The sequence below is a fragment of the Lithobates pipiens genome, unplaced genomic scaffold (genome assembly GCF_037356315.1).
Source record: "Lithobates pipiens isolate NorthernLeopardFrog02 unplaced genomic scaffold, aLitPip1_a1.2 Scaffold_19, whole genome shotgun sequence".
Lineage (NCBI taxonomy): Eukaryota > Metazoa > Chordata > Amphibia > Anura > Ranidae > Lithobates > Lithobates pipiens.
The window spans coordinates 469,885,883-469,909,980 of NW_027507764.1; positions in this window are offsets into that span (position 1 = coordinate 469,885,883).

Sequence of the window (24,098 nt, forward strand, 5' to 3'; positions counted from 1 at the left end):
GCCTCACATCAACCCCCCTCCCCTCTTACTTACCTTGCAGTGTGTTGTCCTCTCCAGCGGTGTCTCCTGTGGAGAGGTCCGCCCTCTCATACTTCCTGGTTCCTCTCTCCTGGGCGCAATTGTAGAGAGAAAACAGGAAGTGACATCAAACTGAGATGTCAATCAAACCGCCCGGCCGTAGTATTATATACTACAAATAGGCGGTAGCTACTCAGTGCTTCAGAAAGCACCATAAGGCGGGCTAAACAGCCGCAAATGAAGCGCCACGTCTGCAATCTCGTTATTGCATAGACGTGGCACTTCCCATAGGTGCACTGTGTCTGGCGTCCGAACACAGTGCACTTAAGGACCTTTTTTTTTTTTTAAAGGGCGAGCTTAAAATGTGGTCATGCCCCATCCTTTTCTTTCTTTCCTCCAGACTGTACATATTAAGTTGATGTTCCCTCTCCTGATGTTTCAGTAGACTGGAAGTCTTTCCCTAGAAGAAGATTTTATCTGACTTTAGAGTCAGACTATTTTCATTTTATGACTGCAATTAAACCTCTTTGCTCAATTTTTATGAATGTTATGGGGACAAATAAATGTGTCATTGTTTTATAAGAGACCCGGTATCTAAGCAGAATCATGCTTTGTGTAACGAACACAATGCTGTACACACAGGTGCATTATGAGAGAAGAGAGCTTTGCTCTAATTTTATTTGAATAATAGTTTACATTCTTCCAGTCAAATTAACTTCAAAATGTAAGAGTAGTTATTGGAATTAAAAGGGAAGCAATTAATTTTCAGATAATTCTCAGATTAATTTTCAGATATTAACGTTTCATCCAAATGAAGTGCTATACCAATACCAACAAACTATATTTCCCCTTTATTGTAAACCCAGGCTTTGAGCAAGCAGGCCAAAGCATCACATTTAATAAATTGTGGGTGCTAGGTATCTTCTAAAAACTATTATGGTAGTTCTTCCCTCTAAAATAGAGTGATATTAAAGTCTTGTTTTTTTTTTGTTACAAAGACACACATGTCATACTTACCCGCTCTGTGCAGTGGTTTTGCACAGAGCAGCCCTGATCCTCCTCTTCTCAGGTCCCTCACTGGCGCTCCTGTCTCCTCACTCCTGCTGAGTACCCCCACAGCAAGCACCTTGCTATGGGGGCACCCATGCCAAGCCGCAGCTCCATGTGTCCATTCAGACATGAAGCCTGGCCTTGCCCCTCTCCTTTTTGGCTCACTGACTTTGATTGACAGCAGTGGGAGTCAATGGTGCTTTGCTGCTGTCTCTGGAAATGAGGAGGGTGAGTCCTGGACAGCCGAGTCTCTCATGCAACATCACTGGTTCAAGATGAGCTGAGGTAAGTATTAGGGGGGCTGGGGGGGGGGGGGTGGAGGGCTGCTGCAAACAGAAGGTTTTTTCTCTTAATGCAAAAAATTGCATTAAGATAAAAAAAGCTTCTGACTTTACAACCACTTCAACAGGAATTCAATTATCACTACTATAGTGCAAATGTAGATAAACAAGACCACAAATTATTCTTAATTAAATAAGCTCTTAATGTCCATGAATCACATAACAGTATAAAAGAATCCACTGTAGTACTCAATGATTTTGAGTCATTATCCCGACTGTGCTCCAGTCATGCATTAAAAGTTGTATTATGTTTTATTCCTGTTAATATAGAAGGAAAGACTACCACCCTAATAGTTTTCAGAAGATACCTAGCGCCCACAATGTATTATATTTTACTTTATGTTGTGTTTTACGCATACAGTTGTGCATACCCTGGCAGAAGTTGTGACATTTGGCATTAACATTGAAAAAGGACTGATCATGCCAGAAATTGTCTTTTATTTAAGGATAGCAATCACATGAAGCCATTTATTAATCCATAGTTTTTTGGATCCTTTTTATATCCTTTTCCATCTTTGTAAAGTTTCATTACCTTGTTATGCAGGTTTTTTGACTGTTCTTTTCTACCTCCTCATGGCTCAGTGTCTAGCCTGCTTAGTGCATCCATGTGAGAGCTAACAGACTCATTGACTATTTATACACAGACACAGATTGTGATTTAAAAAGCCACAAATGTGGGAAACTAACCTTTGATTGCATTTTAACCATTTGCTTACTGGGCACTTAAACCTCCCTCCTGCCCAGACCAATTTATAGCTTTCAGTACTCTCATATTTGAATGACAATTACTCAGTCATGCAACACTGTAACCAAATGATTTTTTTGTCATTTTTTCATACAAATAGAGCTTTCATTTGATGGTATTTGATCACCTCTAGATTTTTTATTTCTTGTGCTATAAATGAAAAAAGACAGAACATTTAGAAAAAAATTATTTTTCTTTGATTCTGTGATAAATTATTTTTTTTTCTTCATAAATGTTGGCCACAATTTATACTGCTACATATCTTTGGTAAAAATAACCCAAATTAGTGGCTATCATGTGGTCTGTGTGAAATTTATAGAGTCTACAAGCTATGGTGCAAATCATAAAAAAATTATCACATCTGAGGTACTGAGGCCTATCTCATTTCTTGAGACCCTAACAAGCCAGGAAAGTACAAATGCCCCCCAAATAACCCCTTCTTGAAAGTAGACATTCCAGGGTATTTAGTAAGAGGCATGGTGAGTTATTTGAAGCTGTCATTTTTTCCCACAATTCTTTGCAAAATTAAGATTTTTTTTTCCCACAAAATTGTCATTGCAAAAGCTTATTTCTCTCACATGGAATGTGTCTACCACAAATGACAACCCAAAATACATTCTGCTATTCCGCCTGAGTATTACGATACCACATGTGTGGGAATTTTTCACTACTTGGCCACATACAGAAGCCCAACAAGCAGGGAGCACCATCAGGTGTTCAAGGAGCATAAATTACCCATCTAACTTGTTGACTACCTTTTTTAAAACGCCCACAAAATGACCCCATTTTGGAAAGTTAACACCCCAATGTATAATCTATGAGGCATAATAAGTCTTTTGAATGGTTCATTTTTTTCCAGAAGTTTTTGTAAAATGTGGAAAAAAATAAAAACGCATTTTTTTTTTTTACACAAAGTTGTCCATTTATAAGATATTTCCAACACATAGCATTTACATAGCAAAAATAACACCCTAAAATACATTCTACTACTCCTCCTGAGTATAACAATACCACATGTGTGAGACTTTTACACAGCCTGGCCACATACAGAGGCCTAACATTGAAGTAACACCTTCAGAAGTTCTACGAGCATAAATTACACATCTCATTTCTCACCCACCTATTATACTTTTGAAGGCCCTGGAGCACCAGGACAATAGAAACGCCCAGAAAATGACCCCATTTTGGAAAGCTAACTTCCCAACATATAATCTATGGGGCATAATGAGTCTTTTGAACGGTTCATTTTTTTCCAGAAGTTTTTGGAAAAGGTGGAAAAAAAGGAAACCCCCTTTTTCTTTTACACAAAGTTGTTCATTTATAAAACATAGCTTTTACATAGGAAAAATAACACCCCAAAATACATTCTGCTACTCCTCCTGAGTATAACAATACCACATGTGTGAGACTTTTACACAGCCTGGCCACATACAGGGGCCTAACATTGAAGTAACACCTTCAGAAGTTCCACGAGCATAAATTACACATTTCATTTCTCAACCACCTATTACACTTTTGAAGGCCTGGAGCACCAGGACAATGGAAACGCCCAATACCACATGTGAGACCTTTACACAGCCTGGCCACATACAGAGATCCAACATGCAAGGAACACTGTCAGTTGTTCCAGGGACACATAGCATGCACATACCAAGAATTACACCCCAAAATACATTATGCTGAGCAAAGGGTAAACAAAAAATTACTTGTGGTTTAATTAGCACAGTTGTCCACAGGGGGATAGCACTGGTCCAGGCAGCAGGCAGGGACTTGGTCAGCAACAGCGAACGCACAGGGTCAGTGCAGGCAGAGATATTGTCAGCAGTGCCAAAAATATTGGTTCTGATAGTAGTCAGGAACATGGTCCATGTGCTGCGGTCAGTGCGACAGACAGAGGCATGGTGGCAGTAAGTCCTACAGGCAGCAGGCAGAAGTAGGGCCTCATTGAGGACAGAATGGGGACAGGGGTAGAGGCTTCTCCCACCCAAATCTCTTTGAAGACCCTAATCTAGGGCTGAGAAAATAAAGAAAATTGTTTTCTTCATCCAGAAAAACTATTCTGGAGCCCCTCACATATGTGAGACCCCTGTGTTGAATCCCACTAGTCCAGTTGCAGAGTACAAGATCAGTCCATGAGGCAGGCAAAAAACAGGGTCAAACAGCCCAAGGTCAGTTCCAGATCAGGCAGAGATATGTACAGAATCGTTAGGCAGAAGCATGGTCGAATAACAGTCCAGGGTCCATTCCAGATCAGGCAGCGGTATGTACAGAATCGGCAGGCAGAAGCATGGTCTAATAACAAGCCAGGGTCAGTTACAGAGCAGGCAGTAACATAAGGGGTGTGAAGGTGTTTGAAGGCAGGAACTGAGGATTATGTTTACCATACTTCACTAATAATTTATTGAAGTATGGTAACGGCGAAAACATTCACCTATGCAGAGGCCTGGTTGGGAAGGACATTGTGCGCAATAATAAGATGAGTCTCTTCTGACTCCTCTACTGGTACACACCCTACATCTTTTTTTACGTGTTTGGCCTGTTGGTTTGGGAGGGATTTTATCAGGAAAGTGGTGTTCGGAGAGTCGACTAAGAAAATGTGATCAAATGTTTTCTGGTAGGCAGTTCGGGAATATAAGGGCAATGTAAATTTCCTCCTGGTAACCAAGGAAGGGTTGGGGGTTTTGGTTGGAGTTGCAGTAAATGATGTAAGAATTGAATATGGCCAATTGAAAAAAATTAATTGCTACTTTTTTTATACCAATGCTATACCTGTCTTGTGGCAAGGTATGGTTCAAGCATTTGGTTGTTGAAGTTGACTCCCCTCATAAACAAATTGTATTCATGGATGCATGCTGGTTTTTGGATGGGCCATTCCTTCTGGGGATTTCCACATAGGTGTTATTGTGGATCGAAGACAACATGTAAACATCCCTTCTGTCCCTCCACTTCACTGACAGAATCTCCTTGTTTCGTAGACTTGCCGTTTCTCCTTTTATGAACTTCTTATTGACAAGACTGTGAGGAAAGCCCTACCGGTTCTTTTTTATCATGCCACATGCAGGCGTCTTCTTCCAGTGAAGGTTGTGGAAGAGGGGCAGAGATGTGTAGAAGTTGTCTATGCATGAATGGTAGCCTTTTTCCAGTAGGGGGTATATGAGGTTCCAAAGAACTTTCCCGCTGGATCCCAAGTAGTGCGGGCAATTAAGGGGCTGCAGCTGGGTGTCCATCCCTTTGTAGACTATAAAGGAATATGTGTACCCTGTGGCTCGGTCACATAATTTGTACACCTTCACCCCATAGTGGGCCCTTTTGCTGGGGATAAATTGCTTAATTTTAAGCCTGCTGCTAAATTTAACAAGGGACTCACCCACAAATATGTGTTGGTCTGGGGTAAACAACTGGGGGAATATTTATGAAAAATAATTTAGTATTGTCCGAATTTTGTAAAGCCTGTCATAATTTGGGTATATTCAGGGAGGGCACTGGGTATTGTCACTGAAATGTAGGACCTTCATGATCATCAGATACCTGATTCTGGGCATTACTGCGGAGAAGAGCGACATGTGGTGGAGGGGGTGGGTTGACCACTAGGAACGCAATTGATTTTTTTTGGTGAGTCCCATATTAAATGTGAGGCCCAAAAAAACCTTGAACTCCTCCACTGTTAGGTCTCTCCACTCATAGGGAAGGGCATAATAGGATGTTAGATTTTGCAAAATAAATTGCTGTGCATACAGGTTGTACTGGGCCACAATTGATGCCAACATGTCCTCCGTAAAAATTAAATAAAAAAAATTAACTGGGGTAAAATTCTCAGTGTCCACCTGAACTACTGGCTGGGCAGTGAAAGGGGGAATGTTAGCTTCTCCTGAATTAGGAGGAAGCCACAAGGAGTTCTGAAGGGTATAGTGAAGTCTGGCATGGGTCCTAACCTTTGGGGCTGAGGTGACACCCCACTGATACTTGGCCTTTCTTGCCGAGGTACTGCGGTGCTGGTGGATGGCACTGCGGTGCTGGTGGATGCCACTGCCTCCTCACCAGAACGCCTTTGTTTGGCGGGCCGAATATCTTCCTCCTCTGAGTTTGTCAGTGTTCCACTACTGAGGACTACCTCATAATTTACGTCAGACTCAGAATCCGAATTAGACAGGGAATCCGAAAAAGAGAGCTCCCCGTTGCTATCGTCGGCCATGGAAAGAATTTGGTAAGCCTCCTCGGCGGAAAAGCATCTTTTGGACATGGTTGCTGGTGGTGATGAAACTGCACAGGTGTGTGCTAAGCCTTCACAGATGTGCACTGATTGATTACACAGATGTGCTCTAACGAGGCATGCACAGGTGGGCACAGATATGCACTGATGAGGTGGCACAGATGGGCACTGATGAGGTGGCACAGGTGGGTACTTATGAGTCGGCACAGATGGGCACTGATTGATTGTATAGATGTGTACTGTTGAGGTGGCACAGATGGGCACTGTTGAGGCTGCACAAATGGGCACTGTTGAAGGGGCACAGATGTGCACTGATGAGTCAGCACAGATGTGCACTGATGAGTCAGCACAGATGTGCACTGATTGATTGCACAGATGTGCACTGAATGATGTGCACTGTTGAGGTGGCGCAGATGGGCACTGTTGATGTGGCACAAATGGGCACTGATGAGTTAGCACAGATGGAACTGATGAGGCGGCACAGATGTGCACTGATTGATTGCACAGATGTGCATTGATGAGGTGGCACAGATGCGCACTGATTGCACAGATGGGCACATATGGATACAGACAAGCACAGATGATGCACTGATGGCACAAGTGGGCACCGATGCGCACAGGTGGGCACAGATGGCACTATAGATGTTAATTGTCACTGTGGGCACTGTTTGGGCAAACTGCTTTTTGTACTCTAATATTCACTCACAGTTCTTTACAGAAGCTCTCTCTCCTCACATTCGGTTTCTGTGTGAGGAGAGAGAGCCGACAATGAGAGATGATCTCATATGTTTACACATTTCTTCCTGGGTATGCAAACTTTTGAGCATGACTGTATAGGTGTGGTTCAGCAGCAGGGCTATTTCTAACACATTTTAACCCGTGGAGCAGTAATACACAGTTCAAGATATAGCATCATGCTTGCCTTAATTCCACCTTTTGCAACCAGCATATATAAAGCTTTCCTTGATTGCTCCAGCACTCTATTCAGCTGCCAGTAATACATGCATTTTCAAGTACAGACGAATATTTAATTCACTACATATGACAGAACTTGGCCAAATAGCGAGCACCAGTGCTATCACATGGCAAGGGTCTATATCCCTGTATTACACTTCATAACCACTAGCCAACCAGCCCCTGTCATTATACTGCGGAAGGTTGGCTCTCTCCTGCAAAACGCTGTAGCTGTACATCGGCCCTTTAAACAGCTAGAGCAGGCACGCGCATGCGCCTGCTGCATGGCGGGGGAGCCGATGCGTGTGCCCAGCGGTCGTGATGACTGCAGGCCACGAGAGACAGAATGGAGATTTGTGTGTGTAAACACACAAATCCCCGTTCTGTCAGGAAAGGAGAGACAGATTGTCTGTTCCTATTAGCTAGGAACAACGATCTGGCTTCTCCTCTAGTCAGTCACATCCCCCACAGTAAGAAACACCCCTCCTTGCCAGTGACATTTACACAGTAATCAGTGCATTTTTATATCACTGATCACTGTATAAATGTTGATGGTCTCAAAAATGTGTCAAAAGTGTCCCATCTGTCTGCTGCAATGTCTCAGTCCTGATAAAAAAAATTGCAGATTGCCACCATTACTAGTAAAAAATAAATAAAAATTGCACAAATCTATCCCCTATTATTTATAGGCTATAACTTTTGCGCTTATACGCTTATTGCGATTTTTTTTTTACCAAAAATAGAAGAAGTAGAAGAATATATATCGGCTTAAACTTATGAAGAAATTTGTTTTTGTTTTTTTAACCACTTGCCGACCGCCGCACGACGATGTACGTCGACAGAATGGCACGGGCAGGCATAAGGGCTTACATGTACGTCCTTGCCTGCCCGCGGGTCGGGGGCCCGATCGGGCCCCCGCCCGGTGCCTGCGGTGGTCGGTATTCGTTCGGGAGCGATCCCAGACGAGGGGACGGCCATTCATTCATGGCCACCCCCTCGCGATCGCTCCCGACGAATGAAAATGTCCCGTGACATCACTTCCTCTCCTGTAATGTAAACACAGGAGAGGAAGTGATGTATTCTCTCCTCCGTGTCGGTATTTTTCGTTCCAGCACCGAGGAGAGAGCATCGGTGAGTTGCACAAGCACTACACTACACAGTAGAACATGCCAGGCACACTCACACCCCCCCTTTACCCCCCGATCACCCCCCAATTACCCCTGCCCCCCCAGTCACAGTGACACCAATTGCTTTTTTTTTTTTTTTTTTGCATTGGTGTCATTTGTGACTGTAATAACTGTTAGGGCAGTTAGGGTTAGCCCCCTTTAGTTCTAATGTGCCCCCCTAACCCCCCCAATAAAGGTTTAACCCCGTGATCACCCCCCCTCGCCAGTGTCACTAAGGCTGGGTTCACATTGCAGCGGTTTATGAGAACGAATGTGATTCGCACCGCACTGCAGTGCAAATCACATCCGATCTCTGTGCGATTCGAGTTCAGCCATACAGATAGTATGGCTGAATTCGTGTCGCACCCGCCGCACCCGCCGCAAATTCGCACGGGACCCTTTTTTTGGCCCGCAGCAGAATCGGATCGCATGGGTGTTCACACCATGCGATCCGAGTTTGCAGATCGCACTGCGATATGCGAACTGATCTGGGGGTGTCATTAACATTTCACTGACACTCCCAGCAGTTCGCATAGGGCAGTGTGAACTGCCGCCGGGAGGCATGCGATGCGTGAACCCGCCGCGGATTCATGGCGTTCCCGCATCGCTCCAGTGTGAACCCAGCCTAATAAGCGATCATTTTTCTGATCGCTGTATTAGTGTCACAGGTGACGCTAGTTAGGCAGGTAGGTATTTAGGTTCGCCGCAGCTTTTTATAGCACCAGGGACCCCCATATACTACCGCATAAAGCCCCCTGATTTCCCCCTAGTTAACCCTTTCACCAGTGATCACCATATAACTGTTACAGGTGACGCTGGTTGGTTAGTTATTTTTTTATAGTTTCAGGGCACCCGCCATTTATTACCTAATAAAGGTTTAACCCCCTGATCACCCGGCGGGTGTCATTTGTGACTGTAATAACTGTTAGGGCAGTTAGGGTTAGCCCCCTTTAGTTCTAAGGTACCCCCCTAACCCCCCCAATAAAGGTTTAACCCCGTGATCACCCCCCGTCGCCAGTGTCACTAAGGCTGGGTTCACATTGCAGCGGTTTATGAGAACGGATGTGATTCGCACCGCACTGCAGTGCAAATCACATCCGATCTCTGTGCGATTCGAGTTCAGCCATACAGATAGTATGGCTGAATTCGTGTCGCACCCGCCGCACCCGCCGCAAACTCGCACGGGACCCTTTTTTTGGTCCGCAGCAGAATCGGATCGCATGGGTGTTCACACCATGCGATCCGAGTTTGCAGATCGCACTGCGATATGCGAACTGATCTGGGGGTGTCATTAACATTTCACTGACACTCCCAGCAGTTCGCATAGGGCAGTGTGAACTGCCGCCAGGAGGCATGTGATGCGGGAACCCGCCGCGCATTCGTGGCGTTCCCACATCGCTCCAGTGTGAACCCAGCCTAATAAGCGATCGTTTTTCTGATCACTGTATTAGTGTCACAGGTGACGCTAGTTAGGCAGGTAGGTATTTAGGTTCGCCGCAGCTTTTTATAGCGCCAGGGACCCCCATATACTACCGCATAAAGCCCCCTGATTGCCCCCTAGTTAACCCTTTCACCAGTGATCACCATATAACTGTTACAGGTGACGCTGGTTGGTTAGTTTTTTTTTTTATAGTTTCAGGGCACCCGCCATTTATTACCTAGTCTCACTAGTGTACCCCTAAATTTAGGGGTGTCTACTTTCCAAAATGGGGTCATTTGGGGGGGGGGGGGTTTGTGCCATCTTGGCATTTTATGGCCTTCAAAACTGTAACGCCCTTAGAAAGCCTGAAGGCGGTGCTTGGTTTTCGGGGCCCCGTACGCGGCTAGGCTCCCAAAAAGTCCCACATATGTGGTATCCCCGTACTCAGGAGAAGCAGCAGAATTTATTTTGGGGTGTCATTTCACATATGCCCATGGCATGTGTGAGCAATATATCATTTAGTGACAACTTTGTGAAAAAAAAAAAAAAAAGTTTGTAATTTTCCCGCAACTTGTGGCAAAATATAAAATATTCCATGGACTCAACATGCCTCTCAGCAAATAGCTTGGGGTGTCTACTTTCTAAAATGGGGTCATTTGTGGGGGTTTTGTGCCATCTTGGCATTTTATGGTCTTCAAAACTGTAATAGGTAGTGAGGAGTGAAGTCAAATATTTACGCCCTTAGAAAACCTGAAGGCGGTTCTTGGTTTTCGGGGCCCCGTACGCGGCTAGGCTCCCAAAAAGTCCCACATATGTGGTATCCCCGTACTCAGGAGAAGCAGCAGAATTTATTTTGCGGTGTCATTTTACATATACCCATAGCATGTGTGAGCAATATATCATTTAGTGACAACTTTGTGTAAAAAAAAATATATATATATTTTTTGTCATTATTCAATCGCTTGAGGCAAAAAAATAAAATATTCAATGGGCTCAACATGCCACTTATCAATTTCCTTAGGGTGTCTACTTTCCAAAATGGGGTCATTTGGGGGGGTTTTGTACTGCCCTGCCATTTTAGCACCTCAAGAAATGAGATAGGCAGTCGTAAACTAAAAGCTGCGTAAATTCCAGAAAACGTACCTTAGTTTGTAGATGTGACAACTTTTGCGCAAACCAATAAATATACAATTATTGACTTTTTTTTTACCAAAGACATGTGGCTGAATACATTTTGGCCTAAATGTATGACTAAAATTGAGTTTATTGGATTTTTCTAATAACAAAAAGTAGAAAATATCATTTTTTTTCAAAATTTGCGGTCTTTTTACGTTTATATCGCAAAAAATAAAAATCGCAGAGGCAATCAAATACCATCAAAAGAAAGCTCTATTTGTGGGAAGAAAAGGACGCAAATTTTGTTTGGGTACAACATTGCATGACCGCGCAATTACCAGTTAAAGCAGCGCAGTGCCAAATTGTAAAAAGACCTCTGGTCATTTACCAGCAAAATGGTCCGGTCTGAAGGTGGTTAAATTGGGATATTTATTATAGCAAAAAATTAAAAAAATTTTTTTTTTTTCAAAATTGTCGCATTTTTGTTTTTTTAGTGCAAAAAATTAAAACCGTTTAGGTGATAAAATACCACCAAAAGAAAGCTCCATTTGTGGAGAAAAAAAAGAACATCAATTTAGTTTGGGTACCACGTCGTACGACCACGCAATTGTCAGTTAAATCAGCACAGTGCTGTATGCCAAAAAATGTCCTGGTCATCAAGGGGGCAAATCCTTCCAGAGCTAAAGTGGTTTAATGACTTTTGGCTTATGTGGGGTAGCTTCTCCTGTTCCTGGCAGCTAGGTAAAGTGATTAATAACAAAGGAAAGATGAGTTTAAGCTGAGAAAGGGAGTTTAAACAGAAACTTTTTGGCAGAACAATGAAAGATGATTGCTTATTAGTTGTTGCATTTTATTTAATTGAATTTAAATTAAAATGTGAAGATTTTAAGTAAAGTTGATGTTCAGCGAATATGATTTACACAGGAGACTTCCCACCAGCTGGTTTGAGGACTACATCATATTCATATACAATATTACATTTTTTTTTTACTTTTTTTTTTTTTTGGTCTGGAGTATTAGACAAACAAAGAAAACATTCTTAATCCCTTTAGAGCCCATTCACACAGGGGCAACTCCTGATCCGACTTCAGGTCGCCCCTAGTCGCCTCAGGTCGCCTCAGGTCGGACAACATTTAAAAAGCAATGTAAGTGAATGAGAGCCGTCTTAATGCACACTACTGAAGTCGCTCCGACTTCAGAAAAGGTTCCTGTACTACTTCTATCCGACTTGTAGGTGACCGGTACCCATTGATTTCAATGGAGATCGCCTCCAAGTCGGATCTCCGTCTATACGGAGGCGACTTTGACAGAATTATTAGCTCTGAAGGGGGAACTCCACGGCAAATTTCTGAAAAAAATTTGGCGTGGGTTCCCCCTCCGAGAGCATACCAGGCCCTTAGGTCTGGTATGGATTCCAAGGGGAACCCCCTACGCCGAAAAAACGGCGTGGGGGTCCCCCCCAGATCCACACCAGACCCTTATCCGAGCACGCTACCTGGCCGGCCAGGAAAGGGGGTGGGGACGAGCGGGCGCCCCCCCCTCCTGAGCCGTACCAGGCCGCGTGCCCTCAACATGGGGGGGTGCCTTGGGGGAGGGGGGGCGTGCGGCCCCCCCACCCCAAAGCACCTTGTCCCCATGTCGATGAGGACAAGGGCCTCTTCCCGACAACCCTGGCCGTTGGTTGTCGGGGTCTGCGGGCGGGGGGCTTATCGGAATCCGGGAGCCCCCTTTAATAAGGGGGCCCCCGGATACCGGCCCCCCACCCTATGTGAATGAGTATGGGGTACAATGTACCCCTACCCATTCACCTGTGGAAAAAAAGTACAAAAAAAAACACAACACAGGGAAAAAATATTTTATTGCACAGCTCCGGGGGTCTTCCGTCTTCGGGGGTCTTCTCGCCGGACTCCTCCGCTATCTTCTAGTAGCTCTTTTGCTAGCGGAGGAGTCCGGCTTTCTTCCTCCCCGCCGCCGGCCTCTTCTCCCGACTTCGGGGGTCTTGTCCCCCTCTTCGGTTCTTCTGCCGGGCCACCGCGCCTTCTTATAGCTCTTTTACAGGCGGTGGCCCGGTCTTCTGTCGCCGCCGCCGCCGCCGCCGCCTTCCGTTCTTCTTCTTCTTCTTCTTCTTCTTCTTCTCCAGGAGATGTTGACACGACGCTCTCTCCGGCCACAATGCCAGGGACGCGCTCCGCTGCCACTTATATAGGGACAATGGGGCGGTGTCACATGGGTTGATGTCACATGGGTTGGTCACACGGGTTGATGTCACATGGTGACCCCGCCCCCTTACCATGAAGACGGAAGACCCCCGGAGCTGTGCAATAAAATATTTTTTCCCTGTGTTGTGTTTTTTTTTTTTACTTTTTTTCCACAGGTGAATGGGTAGGGGTACATTGTACCCCATACTCATTCACATAGGGTGGGGGGCCGGTATCCGGGGGCCCCCTTATTAAAGGGGGCTCCCGGATTCCGATAAGCCCCCCGCCCGCAGACCCCGACAACCAACGGCCAGGGTTGTCGGGAAGAGGCCCTTGTCCTCATCGACATGGGGACAAGGTGCTTTGGGGTGGGGGGGGGCGCACGCCCCCCCTCCCCCAAGGCACCCCCCCATGTTGAGGGCACGCGGCCTGGTACGGCTCAGGAGGGGGGGGGCCGCCCGCTCGTCCCCACCCCCTTTCCTGGCCGGCCGGGTAGCGTGCTCGGATAAGGGTCTGGTGTGGATCTGGGGGGGACCCCCACGCCGTTTTTTCGGCGTAGGGGGTTCCCCTTGGAATCCATACCAGACCTAAGGGCCTGGTATGCCCTCGGAGGGGGAACCCACGCCAAATTTTTTTCAGAAATTTGCCGTGGAGTTCCCCCTTGAGCTCATTCTCTGCTTGGCCTCGGCAAAAGTCGCCTGGCCTGGGGCGACTTGTAAGTCGTCCCAAGTCGGGCTTGAAGTCATCACAAGTCGTTTTGAAGTCGTCCCAAGTCGCGCTGTGATCTTTAACTCAAGTCGTGTCCAAGTTGCCTGACTCAAGTCGCCTACAAGTCGTGTTGCCCCTGTGTGAATGGGCTCTTAAAGTTAAGTCCACATAAAAGCCTTCTGCAAATTGTTTCTGCCTCTTGAAGTAGTGAGCTCTACCATAGAGCTCCAACCTACATTTGAGTCTCAGTGCTTCAGTCAAAATGGGAATTTTTTTACTCTTCCTGTTGCATTCTATATGAGACTAAATGAAAATCTCCAACAAAAAGCCCCACCATCACAATAGCTGCAGTAGGTTTGCAGACTTGAGGATTTAAACCTAGTTATATCGTTATATCCCCATCTGAGTTCTTCAAAATAAAGTTCAGTAATTTAATTGGACTTATCAGCAGGGGCGGACTGACCATTCGGCCACTGGGGCACTGCCCGAGGGCCCCAGGCCACTAGGGGGCCCCATCAGGGTTGCCAGACTCAGTAAAACCAGGGACAGTATGTAAAAATCTGTGTTTTTTTTACATCTGTCTCTGAAATGTCCCTTACCGACATCCTTTAGGTCTAAAAATCCAGAGATTATAGCTGCCCCACCTCTCCAGTACCTTCTCAGCCAGTAGAAACATGTCTGTGTATACTGTGTGGCCCCATAATCTCTGATTGCCTGGGGGCCCCATAATCTCCTATTGCCCGGGGGCCCCATGAGTTGTCAGTCCGCCCCTGCTTATCAGTATAGAGATATAGAAGGAAGTACAAATATGCCAGGAGATCTTTCCTTACTAGCTGCAGGGGTTAAATACGTACTAGGCAGTGAAGAATGACTGTTGTGAGGCTGCATCTTTAAAAAAAAAAAGTTAACAAGGCCAATTCCTGCGGTACTAACCTGCCAAGTTCCCTTTACCTTTATAGCATCTACCATATGAATGTGTATTCCAAATGTGATTTTATCTAAAGGTGCTGTATTACACCTTTAGATAAAAATATCTGTAGAGAACCTTACTTAAGACTTCCGCACTACTATTCTTCCGGCAAGATCCTGGGAATGCTGACTATATCAAATCCTGGGATTTTACCAGGATTATGACTTTAATCTTGCCTAGGCAGCTTAGGTGGAAGTTGGGTGTAAAGTAAGTATTAAATCCCGACTGAACTCGGAGGCCTGGTTCACACCTATGCAGGTTGCAGTTTCTCAATACACAATTTTGATCCCTTGAAGTCTATAGAACCAAAAACTTGATAAAAAGTCCCTGGCCCTTTCCGAAAAATGACAGATGTGAACATGACCCATAGCAAACCATGTTAAATGGACTGTACTGTGTTTCTGCAAAACTGAAATGGCACCAAAAAAATGCCTAGGTGTGAATCAGGCCAAATTCTATATGGTAAATACATTTAAGGTACATGTCGTTACGGGCTTACCATTGATATAGCAAGTTGCTGTAGATCCGGGGGTGACATGCAAGGAAACTAAAAAACAGCACTTTAGCTTGCACATGATTGGATGATAAAATCAGCAGAGCTTCCACTCATTTCAGTCTAGTATATTAACCCCAATAGGCTTTTATGCAGTTGAGTTTAGGTGCTTTGGCAAAAAAATGACAAAAGTTCCTAAACTCAAGTTTAGGAGCTGCCAGTGTACATGAAGCCCTACTGTTTCACTCTGTGCACTGTACTTTAGGCTAATCACTCTACACTCTACTGCTTGCTAGGTACACTTGATTTCTTAATTTTACACAACTGGGCAAGCTTGGGGGTGTATTAGATAACCATGTTAGAAGAAACAAGATCGCTAAACAATGACAAAGCAATAAAGTTCCATTGTAAGCAAAGCAGTTGAGCGTGCAGGGTCCAGGGGGACCCTGGGAAAGTACTGTATATAAGAGCTATGGTGAGAGTTCATTTTACCTGGACTATTTATTGTCACAATGCCATGGGTGTAATGTCATGTGAGTAAGCACCCCACTTTTCAACAATGTTCTACTGTTGTAAACATCTACTCTACACAGAACACAAGTGGCTAAAGGGACTGCACATACACATCGGAGCCAAGGAAGAAAGCCAGAACGCTAGAAATTAAAATGTGGCAACAGCAACACAGCTGTACAAGGAACAGATAGTGCATGTAAAGTTTGTCAGGTTCACTGGGAGACAGAACAATAACTGGAGCTGTGTCACATTCACAATATGTCATATGCTTCAGCAGAGACGCAGTAAAGATGCCCTGTTATTGTTATATGGGTCAATTTTCCAGAAGCCAAGAAGACATTTAAACTAACCACATATGTTATAATCTGATTGTACAGTCTATACACAATGCAGTGCAAGGGTCTACCTACATAATCCATTCCAAATATATCCTGGAAGGTAGGCTCTAGCACACACATTGGTATAAGACAAGCCTAGGATTAGTTTGTTCTTTGTGTGGCCAGTTTAAGACCTAATATGCTCCTTGTTGGCCTGTATATGGCCAGTTTCCCAGACGATTTCAAAGTTTATCAGGGATGCCAAGCATTTAAAGCATGCAGTCATGGCAATGTGTGTATGGCCTGTTATTGTTCTCTAATTGCAGGAATCATGCCATGCAGTGGCAGCAGAGATTACTGGAGGTACAGGTGCACCGGGGCTGCAAGAGAGGTTTTCTGAGAACAGATCCTGCCTACTTTGAATGGAGGAGGTTTTCACTCTAACCTGGAAGCAAGCTGATGTTTGTTGCCAGTACTGGAGTGTATTTGTGGGATCACATGACTCTAGGGCTTCCCCCTGAAGTCCCACTGGAGGATCCCCATTCCTCCACTGGACCGGTCTGAGCTGCTGTGTCATGGATTCTCTGACCTCTGAGAGGGAATTGGACTCTTTTATTTGCCTTGTATCTACTCCCCAGGTTTTCACAAATCATTGTACCAAGTTGTTAACTTATTGATATAAATATTGTGCTGCCATTGTACTACTTTCAAAAATGTCAGTTGTCTTGCTGTCTCTGGCTTTGGTATTATTTAAAGTCTATGCAAACTCATTTTGTATATAAACCACAAATACAACGATTTAAACACATATGTAGATTAAAAAAGGGAAAAAGTAGAACATGCGCAATGAGAGTGACAAAAGTCAAAAGAACAAATGCAATAGTGTTATCACTCAGAATACGGAAGCCCAGGGGAAAAGGCAAGATCAACAAGATATTTACTAGCAAAGAATATGGTACTGAATGAAGCACGCAGTTAGAAAACATACTATTAGAAAGAATGACAGAAAAACACTTTTGGGGGTTTTTTGGGGGTTTACTGACACTTTAGGTCACTGATCACAAAAAAGACATGCAGCAAACTAATTTTTAAAATGAGAGGTCAGCAGTGGTAAATTAATTTTTTTTTAGTACATGTTTTCTTTGCTCAGTGTTTCATTTACAGAACTGGACAATTAACAACGAAGCATTTGTTCTTTTTTCTTTTTTTTTTATAATTCTCAAATTTCTCTCCTCTCATTTTGCAAGAATGCATTCTAATCCAGCAGCACATTCTCATGCGTTCATTAATCCTGCTGCTCTCCAATGTTTCACATGGAAACCTATGGTCATGTGACTTCAGGGGCCTAACAGTAAAACGGGGACATCCTTGAACTTGTCATCTGCTGAAGTATAGTATAGCATCTGTTACTTAATTACCCCAGTTTAGGAAATTGACCTTTTGCTTTTTAACGGTTTTTGTAAATGTTACTTTAGTACCAGTAGCAACAGCTACATATCCTAAAAATAAATATGTTCATAATGTATTTCATTACATTTTTCATATGTTACATCCATACCGAAATAACTAAGCACAACATAACATAACCAAAATATGTCTAAAACCAGACCTGTTTTTTTTTTTTGTTTTGTTTTTTTGCTGAGTAGAGTATGGTTACATTTCCAGTTATTTTATATTGCTGTCTCATTTTACGCTCTTTGTTTATCCTGGTGGTCACTGGCACTGGACTTAAAGTGAGAGAAGAATAGAGGGGAAATTTGAAAATGTTCTGGTGATAACTGTGAAAGCCCTTGTACACACGGTCGGACATTCCGACAACCATATCCGTTGGATTTTGTCCGACGGATTTTGTCCGAAACTGTTGCATACACACGGTCGGACAAAGTTGTCGGAAAATCCGATTGTACATAACGTGATGACGTTATTTTGTTACAATGGGACTACGTTCAGGCTAGTAGCCAATAGCTTTGGTCTAGGAATTTGCTCTGAGCATGCGTGGCACTTTGTCCGTCGGAATAGGCTACACATGATCGGAGTATGTCCGATCGGAGCATTTTGTCGGAAGATTTTACGGACAAGTTGGAAAACTTGGTCCATCGGATACTCCGACGGAAACAGTCCGATGGAGACCACACACAGTCAGATTATCCGACAAAACGGATAGGACACATTCCGTCAGAATCTCCGACCGTGTGTACAAGGGCTAAGAGGACATTTCCCTTTTGGAGAGATCTCCACTCACCTTTATTCTGTTTGTCAGACAAACAATAAAGGGAACATTTCCCAAATGGACCATTGAGTACTGTCCATGGTAATTTGTAATATTTGCACTAATATTCAAATTTTCATAATACGCTTTGGGGTGTAAACTTTTCTACTAAGGTCCAAGCAGTATCTTTGATTGTATTATCTATAGTCATAGAGTTAGTAGATAATTGATTTGTGTCATTTTAGTGAAAGAGGGTATTGCAGGGCTGGATCCCTGTACAGTATGTATATGTCGGCATGTGTGGTAGGGATCCTAGCCTGTAAGCTCTTTGAGGGCAGGAACTGAAGTTAATATATAAGTAAAGTGCTGCCTAACTTGTCTATGCTATGTAAATTCCTGTAATAATAAATAGGAGTGTAGGATTTGGGAGATAGCCCAAATGATTTCTTACCAGGAATATGTGTGAAAATGAATTTGCAACCTAATCAGACAAATCCAGTTAATCCATGGGTACCATCAAATCTATCAGTGACTTTCAATCCTAGCAAACCTATTTGCGGAGCTATTTATGGGTCAATTTTCTGTAAGCTTAGAATATTTTTAAACTGGCCACATATGCTATAATCTAATTGTACAGCCTATACACAATATAGTGCTAGGGTCTACCTACAGTACATAATCTATTTTAATTATGTCCAGGAAGGTAGACTCTAGCACACACATTGGTATAAGAAAAGTCTATGATTAGTTTGTTCTTTGTGTGGCCAGTTTAAGACCTAATATGCTTTTTGTTTGCTTGTATATGGCCTGTTTCACAGATGATTTAAAAATTTAACAGGAATGCCAAGCATTCAAAATATGCAGTCATGGCAATGTGTCTATGGCCAAAAAAAAATACAACTGTTTAAACTGGATTAAAGCTATGTGGTCCAATATTTAAATTTTAAAGCCACTGGCCACAGTTTAAAGCAGAACTAAACCGTATCTGAGCGTCACAAACTAAAAACGTTATTTAATTCATTTTTAATATTCATACAAGCTCACCCATCCATTAATTTCACCATGTTTTAATTTTTTAAGAAATCACTTTGAAAAACACATCTTAGCACTTCTATCTTTGGCCACCTTGAGAAGGGGAAATGATTCATGTAGAATTTACTTCCTGGAACCCATCTGTCCTTAGCTCCGGCATGCAGGCAGGAGATTACGCTTAGCTAATAAAGTCACTCCTCCATTCATCCAGTTGAAGAAAAAAAAATGCCCATGAAGACTCAGGGGATGTACATTATGTCACAAAAGTAAGTACACCCCTCACATTTTTGTAAATATTTTATTATATCTTTTCATGTGACAACGCTGAAGAAATTACACTGCTGCAATGTAAAGTAGTGAGTGTACAGCTTGTATAACATTGAAAATTTGCTGTCCCCTAAAAATAACTCAACACACAGCCATTAATGTCTAAACCGCTGCCAACAAAAGTGGGTACAAATGTCCAAATAGAGCCCAATGTGTCAATATTTTGTGTGGCCACCATTATTTTCCAGCGCTGCCTTAACCCTCTTGGGCATGGAGTTCACCAGAGATTCACAGGTTGCCACTGGAGTCCTCTTCCACTCCTCCATGATGACATCACTGAGCTGGTGGGTGTTAGAGACCTTGCGCTCCTCCAATTTCCATTTGATGATGGCCCACAGATGCTCAATAGGGTTAAGGTCTGGAAACATGCTTGGCCAGTCCATCAACTTTACCCTTAGCTTCTTTAGCAAGCTAGTGGTTATCTCGGAGATGTGTTTGGGGTCGTTATCATGTTGGAATACTGCCCTCCAGCTCAATCTTCGAAGGGATCATGCTCTGCTTCAGTATGTCACAGTACATGTTGGAATTCATGGTTCCCCCAATGAACTGTAGCTCCCCAGTGTCGACAGCACTCATACAGACCCAGACCATGACACTCCCACCACTATGCTTGACTGTAGGCAAGACACACTTGTCTTTGTACTCCTCATCTGGTTGCCGCCACACGCTTGACACCATCTGAACCAAATAAGTTTATCTTGGTCTCATCAGACTACAGGACATGGTTCCAGTAATCCATGCCCTTAGTCTGCTTGTCTTCAGCAAACTGTTTGTGGGCTTTCTTGTGCATCATCTTTAGAAGAGGCTTCCTTCTGGAACGATAGCCATGCAGACCAATTTGATGCAGTGTGCGGAGTATGGTCTGAGCACTGACAGGCTGAGCCCCCTCTCCTTCAACCTCTGCAGCAATGCTGGCAGCACTCATACGTCTATATCCCAAAGACAAACTCTGGATATGACGCTGAGCATGTGAATTCAACTTCTTTGGTCGACCATGGCAAGGCCTGTTCTGAGGGGAACCTGTCCTGTTAAACTTCTGTATGGTCCTGACCTCCGTGCTGCAGCTCAGTTTCAGGATCTTGCCAATTTTCTTATAGCCTAGGCCATCTTTATGTAGAGCAACAATACATTTTTTCAGATCCTCAGACAGTTTTTTGTCATGAGGTGCCATGTTGAACTTCCAGTGACCACCAAATGTAACACACCTGCTCCTCATTCACACTGAGACCTTGTAATACTAATGAGTCACATGACACCGGGGAGGGAAAATGGCTATTTGGACATTTTTACTTAGGGGTGTACTGAGTTTTGTTGCCAGTGGTTTAAACATTAATGGCTGTGTGTTGAGTTATTTTGGGGGGACAGCAAATTTGCACTGTTATACAAGCTGTATACTCACTACTTTACATTGTAGCAAAGTGTCATTTCTTCAGTGTTATCACATGAAAAGTTAGAATAAAATATTTACAAAAATGTGAGCGGTGTACTCACTTTTGTGAGATAGTGTATGACATAATTTGGGCCCAGGCCAGAAACCAGAAAGCAACTGTAGAAATGTATATAAAAAAATAATTAAATATAATATACCTTTCTAACAATTTACCAAAGCTATTAGCATAAGGATTAAAAATAGTTCATGAATGTCAACTGAGAGTTTGGTCCGACTTTAACATATTGCATAGTATGTTTGTTGCAAACAAATTATAGCCGAGAAATGTAAAAGCAACAACTTCTCAAACTTCACGGAAAACAGGGTGATCGATGTCAAATTCCATTGTCATTTGAATGGTAATTTATTTGGAATAAAGTCAATGACTTTATCAATCTACTCCTTCTCAGATTTATATATACTGTATGAATAAAACAAACAGTTAAATATTGGAGAAGGCTGACTGACCACAGACAGACAAATATCCACCTTAGAATGCCGCAGAGACATATGTCTGTCCTCAGCTGCACCAGGACACCAAAACAAAACATGCATGGTCAACAACTCAGCCAGGTCACTTTTAAAATTTTCTAATAAGTTGGAATGCTTTAAGAGAAAGTGTATACTTCTGACAATGAAAACCCTTTTTAAACCATTTTTAGGTAAAGTATGGAAGGATCAAAAGTCCTGCTGTGTTTTATTTCTATCGGGGGCTCCTTTAGAAAGCACTACTGTACCACTGTCTACAGAAAATAAATATATATAAAGTGAATATAGAAAATTTGCCCACCCCTGTAAAAATGTCAGGTTTCTGTGATGTAAAAAATGAGACTAAGATAAATAATTTCCAAACTTTTTCCACCTTTAGGCCGGGTTCACACTGCTGCGGGCGGAGATCCGGATGTGATTCGCACCGCACTGCAGTGCAAATCACATCCGATCTCCGTAGCGATGTGAGTTCAGCCATACAGATAGTATGGCTGAATTCGCATCGCTCCCGCAGCAAACTCGCACGGGACCCTTTTTTTGGTCCGCAACAGAATCGGATCGCATGGGTGTTCACACCATGCGATCCGATTCCTGTGCGAGTCGGCAGATCGCACTGCGATATGCGGACGGATCTGGGGGTGTAATTAACATATCATTGACACTCCCAGCCGTCCGCATAGGGCAGTGTGAACTGCTGGCGGGAGGTGTGCGATGCGGGAAAACGCCGCGGATTCGCGGCGTTCCCGCATCGCTGTGGTGTGAACCCGGCCTTAATGTGACCTAATGTCATGTACCTGAGTGTCTTCGAACAAGGATGTTCCTGGTCCCACAGCTGCAGTCTTACCTGTTGTGCCACAGAGGATTGCACTAACCCCTGATAAAGTAATACTAGGTTGAGGAATAACCTCACTAATTGGGGCCACGCCCCCCCCCCCCCACCAACTATAATCGCACTAAACAAACTATAGTGGTAATTGATGAAAAGCATTAATGTCATAAAGAGAAAAATGAACACTAATCAATTATCTCAAAAATATTGAATAAATTGACCAAGTGACCAAAGCTATAATGCAAAGAATGATATTATATGTGTATGAATTACTCCGAACCTGTAAAAAAAAACACACTAACAACCCATACTAAAGTCCTCTGAAATGAAAGTCCAACAAAAAATATGTGCACCAATTGTGACCATAAGTGTGACAAATTCAAATGAATAAATAAATAAAAGTCCATCCACAAAAATCTTCTAATGTTGTGAGCCGTATAGAATCCACCACCACCTATGTGTGAATTAGCTTCTTACCAGAACATTTAGACCCCAAAGGGTCAGAATTGGTTTATGAAAATTATGGCAGCTTCTCCAACCATCACATTCCTCCACCGTTATAAATGGTCTCCAATAGTGATGGCCGAACGGTTCGCCCGGCGGTCGTTTCGCGGCGAATTTCCGACATTCGCGGTCCGCACGTTCGAACGCCTTTTTCCGTCGTTCGCCGCGGCGGACTTACGTGTTTAATGTATACAAGAACTTTAACCTTTGGTGACACGTTTATCATGTGATACAGGACAGCCAATTGAGACATGACAGCACATGGACACTTGTACATTCCCCCTAACCTATAAATACACCCGATCCGGTGGCCATTTTACATTCTTTCTTCTGTTAAGATAGGGACAGGTTCCTGTGTGGAGTAGGGAGAGATAAACCACTAGCTATTTGGTACACAAAAGTTCTTTTCAGGACTGGTATAGGTGTTAGGTGTTGATAGGTTTGCTGTGCTGCTGATTCTTGCAGCAGCCTGAGTGTCTTTTGTTAGTTTAGAGAAAGGGAAAGGACGGTGTATGCTACAGGGACAGCCAGATTAGTCTTTCATCATCATCATCATCATCATCATCATTAGCTGTTACTATCAAGGTCCACAAAAGAGCTGTTCCAGTAACCACTAATCGTTCTCTTTTTTTGCCAATTTGTATAGGGACAGGAAGGAAGCAGTGTTGTCAGGCAGTGAGGGTAATTTTAAAGACTTGCTGTTATTATTAGTTCCACAAAGGTTCTTTTCAGGACTGGTATCAGTGGTACAGTAATAGGCTTGTACATGTATAATATTCTTTCTTCCAAATATAGAAAGGATATTATACTTGACTGCTGCCCTTCTGCTGCAGTCTGCTAAACATTCACAACTCACTTGTTCCACAAAAGTTCTTATAAGGACTGGTAACTTGGTATAGGGTGCTACGGTACATAGGCTTGAGTGCGGTACAGTCTGCTGTTCTGTAAGGACCGCTATCGGTCCACAATAGATAGGGTTGACGTGCACCACTGCTGACCGCTGCCCTATACTGCAGCAGTCCTTCAGCGGTATAGGGACTGACGTACAGTCTGCTAATCA